Here is a 6111-nt window from a genome sequence, read left to right on the forward strand (position 1 = left end):
AGTAAAGAATTCCACGATAACAAAGATATAATTTAAATTGTTGCACATTAAACTTACCTAATATACTTGGATTACTGAGACAAATTGTTGCTTGTTGTGGATCTTCGGTTGAAAGGAATTCATCTATACTTTTATAGGAATCTGTTTATCGTTGGAGATGTTTGACATTCCATGACTGAAGGTTTGACTTTTAGAAACATTGTGCATAACCAACAACTGCAATTGAAGGGTCTTGACACAACTGAAGATGGTGTTCGTAATTCAACATAAAGAATTGTGAGAGATAATACTTGGGTCAAACGACAAAATTGATTGTTCCTGTTTGCATTTTGGACATAAGAGTGATTTTATTTTTGAATGGATAATTCATTAGGGGTAAGTTTGGTATTTTAAATTTTGTACCTAAAGGACTACCAAAATTGGTCTTTATAATAATATTTTTAGTTCTTGAAGACGTATTTAGTTAGGCGACAAAATTTCCACTAACGGAATTTGCTTTACTATGACAAAATTCAATTCCCAAAGTTATGATTGGATTACCAGTAGAGATCCTTTAGGAAGACATCATTGATTGAGTCCATTCAAGGCTAGTGATGCCTTTTTACAAGGGCACGTAGATGGAACGAGTGAAATTGTGGCATTGGAAATAGAAGGGGATTCTTGTGGGTGAAGGTGAGGATGTTAAATTTGTCAAATATTTTGCCCTTCTTGATGAGGATACCAATGAGAAATTTGAGTGCTACTGAGGTTCTTTTCCTTCGACTGCTTGATTTTTATAACAAAATAGAGAAATTAAGGAGATTAATAGTACCACGAGGGAGTGAAGAGGTGTAGAATATGAAGATAGAGAGGTTGAAGACAATCAAATGATAGTTTAAGTATAGGTTTTGGGATATGAAAGAAATTTTCATTTTGCATGAATGAAGTTGAAGGGTAAATTTGAAATTTTATTTTTTGTCACTTTGGGAAAACCGTCAATGGTTTCTTGCGAGGGCTGAGAACCTATAAACAAACAATAGCTCATTTTTTTTTATTTAGAAAAATCAGTTCTCTCTCTCAGCTCCGAACTTCACTCTCTCTCATCCCTCATGTGATTTTCTCTCACTTATACGCTCACTCGAAACTACTCTCGTTCTCCGATCATCTTTTTCTTCTCTCTCAGGTTGCCGGATCAATTTCGGCAGCGAGTTCATAAAGTTAGGGTTTTCACCTTCTACTCATCTTAGGCACATTTTTAGGAATAGATAAGAGGAATAAATTATATCAATTTTTTATTAATTTTGAACCGGTTAGATTGGAGTACATAAGCCTGTATATTTATGTATGATTTTTTTAACGATTAGGTATTTGAAAATGATGATTTTGATTATAATTCATATTTGAGGAAAAACTAGCGAATTTTTTTATTTAGGCTTTTAAAGGTAGGTTAATTAATTATGCCTTGCAATTTTTTTCCATAAGAATAACTCATAAAAATTAACCCATGTCATCCCCAAAATCTCCTTAGCGCGAAGGTGACAAAGGAGCTGGGCCAGAGTTTGAATAGAATAATTTTGAGTCCTATTCGGGCCCAGGAGACGTGATTGGCCCCTACTTCATTGGGCCTTACGCGTAGATGGCCGTGTGCGTGCTGCAAAATTAGAGACCTGACTACAGCAGGCAATATGCGTTTTTGAAAATAAAAAGCGCCGTCTGTGGGAATCGAACCCACGACCACGTGGTTAAAAGCCACGCGCTCTACCGGCTGAGCTAAGACGGCTTGTTCAATTGTGCAAGTTAATATTGTATTTAAAGGTTTAAGATTTGATGTAATTTCGTATGACAACCTTTATTTTTATAATTATATATATTTTATTTTTAAAAAAAAATTGATTTTCCGTGAACAAAATGTAGGCAACCTTTATATAGTAATTTAGTGGATAACACATATATAAAAGCAAGCCAAATTTTTAGATTACAAGCGAGTCTAGGGTGTGTAATCAGTCGGTTTGACCAATTAATCGAACTTTTTTGGTTAACTCTCCATTATAATCAAATTGTTCAAATTACACTCCTTAACCAAATAGTACCTGATCGAACCAAATTTAACTAAATCAAATTATTAATTATGGAAAAAAATATGATTATATAATTTATATGATTTCAAAATTCAATTTAATAATTTATATTTAATTATTAATTAATTATATAATTCAGTTAAATCGGTTAACCAAAATTCACTATCTCCACAGTCGAATCGAAAACCGAATAACTGAATTTATCAAATTATAAAATTGAATCGAATTGAAAATTAACCAAACTGAACCGATCAAATTTGGTCAGTTAATTCGGTTTATTCAGTTAAAACCGAATTATGCTCACCCATAACCGAGTGTATCTATCACTCACTTCTAGGATGTAACTGAAAAAAAGAGTGAGGCAAAAGACATTAACCTCTCATGAGATTTGACAAAAAAGACAATGATTTCCCTTAAGGTTTCAAAAATTCTAAAAACCTCTCCTAAGATTTCAAAATTTTCAAAAATATTTTTTGAAATTTATCAAAAAGACACAAGCATCTCATTGTATTGCAAGAAGATAATTTTTTTAGGGAAAGTTTATGACAATTTGATACCTAAGGAAAGGTCTATATCATTTTTGACAAAATTCAAGGGAAGTTTCTAAGATTTTTGAAACTTAAGGGAGGTCTCTGTATTTTTGTCAAACTTTGAGGAGATGAGTGTATTTTATCAACAAAAAAAAAGAAAAGTAATCTAGAATATCATTTATTAGTTTTAGTATTATTTTTATAGTTGTTATTATCATTTTGATAGAAATAAATATTATTATTAGTTGTTATTATGATTATTGTAATTACTATCAGTTTTATTATTTTTATAATAAAAATTATTATTTTTATTTTTTGATTCTTTTGTTCTATTTTTTTTTTATTTTCATAACAGTAATTGTTATTAATGTAATTATTATTTTTATTTTTATTTTTCAGATGTACAAATGTCCAATCACCTTTTACCTCTCTCTCTTCCACCATGCAAAACTCATTGGACCATCGAGCCAGTTTTGCCCAATCACCTTTTGCCTCTCTTTCGTCCACCATGCAAAATTCGCTAGATCATTCAGTGATTTTTACCCATGCATGAAAGTGAGAAATAAAGTTTCCACCCAATTATTATTTAATATTTTAATATAGTAAAAAATAAAAAAAGGAGAAAACCCTAGCTTTCTGTCCTCTAGGCTCTAACCAATGGCTTTCTTTTTATCCTCCATGGGGATTTTTAATTTGCTGGCAACAAAAAGTGAAAGCAGTGCATTGTATGGTTGAGATTTGTGTCAACCAGGTGGGCTAAAGTGCCTTTAGAGTTGAAGATCCGGCAGTTCCAGAGGAGAGGAGTGGTGCTTTTCCCTGACATCGATGGTATGATCCACCCTAGGAGCTTGGGGAATGACCCTCTGCCCTGAGAGCATGAAGGACCCACGTCACCCTCTTTGTTGAATTTGAGGAAGTTCAAGTGACCCACAAAAGGGTTTTTATATCTATATAATAGGACTTCCCCGGGGAGCCCTAGGGTATGGCCTTTGATCGATTCACCCCATCAATTAATCACCCAAAGGCCCCACGGGTCAATCTAACTTTTGTTAATTAAATAGTTAACTAATTTTGTGTTTGTGAGGTTTTAGGTTACTAAATTAAGTAATCTTATGTTGGGATGGATATGGATTTGTATTGAATTCGAATAAGATGTATTAAAATTTATTCAAATTCATTCTAATACTAAGGTATGAAATCTATGTTAAGAGAAAAGAAGGAAGGGAAAGGAAACACGAAAAGTACTTAGTCCCGATCGAGTCTTTTCAAAGATTTAGGCAGCTTTTGAGGAGTTCTTATATATTTATTATATGAGTTGTTTTATTCTTTTGGTAGCATTGTAAGTAAGATGTTCTCTATTGTTTGATCTGTTTTTTTTTTTGGTTAGTAAATCAAGAGAAAAAGGCTGACGAAAGAAGTGACTAGACGTACGAAGAGCAACTAGTCACAACAATGTGTTTGAAAAGGTGGAAAAAAGACGAATGGAGAGAAATAATTTAATTAAATGGAGCTTGATTTCCACTTCTTTCAAAATCAATCTATTCAAATTAGGGGAAAAATACATCAGAAAGATATTTACCAACTAATGAGAATTCCTTTCATACATTGTTAATTTTTTATCTAGGTTTCTTTCAACTTGTCTAATGATCCATAAACACCTTAATTAATGTAATATATATTTGATTATCTTGATTAAAACTGCAACAAATTAATTAGTTTTCAAATATGCAGTTTTATATGATTACAAAATAAACTGCTTATGTTATGATCAAACCACAAATAATCTAACTCTAAATCAAATAATAAACAATCAAAGTGAGAAAAAACATCATAAGATAAAACACTATTATGTTGTTCAATTGGTACCTGATCATGAGGTGTTTCAGTAAGACACAATCTAGACATGGGGTTCACACTAGGTCTGACATCCACTTGATCTTAAACCCTATGTCCTGTTCGAGAAGCTTTTGAGGATACTACTTTGAGAAGACTATAGCATTTTAGTTCAAGATATACTTAATTAATAAGTTTTTTGCTAGTTTTATTGGGTTGTTTACAAGTACCCCTCGTATCTCAATTATATGTGGTTTGTATATTTTCAATTTATATGGAGCCCAAATTAAACAAAAGGTTTATTAGACGAATTCAAATTATGTGGGCCCAAGAAAACACCTACGTCAAATCGGGATGCATCTATCTGTAGATAATTTGAAAAAAATAAATGTTTCCTTAATTAATTTACAATTAATAAACTAGCTAGATGGGAGAAAAAACGTTAAAAAAATTAATTGATGTTTAATTTCATTGAAAAATTTTCAAAAAAGACATAAAACATTTGCACTTGGAATCAAACTCATTAAAATGAGAATTGCACGTAAATTGAAGTAGAAGAGAGGCTACAAAACACATGCAATTGACAAAGAAAAGTGAAAAATATCATGAATATTGCATGTAGAGCAATGAGATGATGTAAAAGAGAAGAACACTTCTCAATCTTTGTCTAACTTCACTAAAATACCATTTGCATGTTATGTTATATTCTTAAGTAGTTATATTAACTTGTTTCTTTCCGAAAAATATACTTCCGTACAATTAAAATTATATATTGCTTCACTATATAATTCAATATACATATTTGAGCAAAAAGTCATTGAAAAGAAAAGTCCTAATTTCGTTTCGAGTTTGGTTGATCTTTAATTAACAACTTATCACTTAATGGGTCTTCTTTTAAGTGTGTAAGTGTATGAGAAAAAATCATTTTGATTAGCTAGTATTACTACTACTAGATTTATATATGTCAAAAATTAATTTTCAACTCTATGGAATTCATTGACTGTTTACTAAATCAAACAAATACTAGCTATAGTTCATTAATAATTAAATTATGTTGACTAATTTTTAATCATGATCACATGTTGTGTTGAATGAATGAGATCCAATATCCCATCATTCTTCTAGTCCATTCTATCGAATAATATATAAAAAGTTTCTTAAAATTTTTAATCTTAATAATATAGTAATTTTTTGATATGACAGATAATATAACAACAAGATGACCAACATATACGAAGTTAAAAATCTATAATGCACAAAAATGGAGGGAACGGTCAAAAGAACTTTAGCTATGTATATACAACACACACGATTTGAGCTTAATTAATAATCGTAGTAGTAATTCCATAATTCAACAGTGGCTTTAATTAATCTTAGGCTTTACTTTGTTATTTTAAACTTTGATTTTAAATAGAACTAAATTATACTTTAACAAGAAATCCTAATTTGGTCCAATAGGAGGCTCATAATTTAAAAAGCACAATTCCTCCACAGAATAGTTAATCTATTTCCGAAAGAAGAAGGAAATGAATTTTCGATAATTAATTAATTACTGTACAGAAAATTCTTTAAACTGGAATCATCAGTGATTTCATTATTTTTCAATAATTACGAGATCGCGACACGTGTATCTGGTTTTTGTGGGTTTAAACCCTTTCACAGGTTGTCATCTTCCTATAAATAACACAGCA

The 6111-nt window shown here is 30.8% G+C and overlaps 1 non-coding gene across 1 annotated transcript; it reads right to left on the reverse strand.

The window, feature by feature from the left end:
- Window positions 1-1686: 1686 nt before the first annotated feature.
- On the reverse strand, window positions 1687-1759 carry TRNAK-UUU (transfer RNA lysine (anticodon UUU)). The gene has a single exon. It is a non-coding gene; the product is annotated as a tRNA-Lys (tRNA).
- Between the last annotated feature and the right edge of the window lie 4352 nt (window positions 1760-6111).

Source organism: Malania oleifera, chromosome 2 (genome assembly GCF_029873635.1).
Source record: "Malania oleifera isolate guangnan ecotype guangnan chromosome 2, ASM2987363v1, whole genome shotgun sequence".
In the NCBI taxonomy this organism is placed as follows: Eukaryota; Viridiplantae; Streptophyta; class Magnoliopsida; order Santalales; family Ximeniaceae; genus Malania; species Malania oleifera.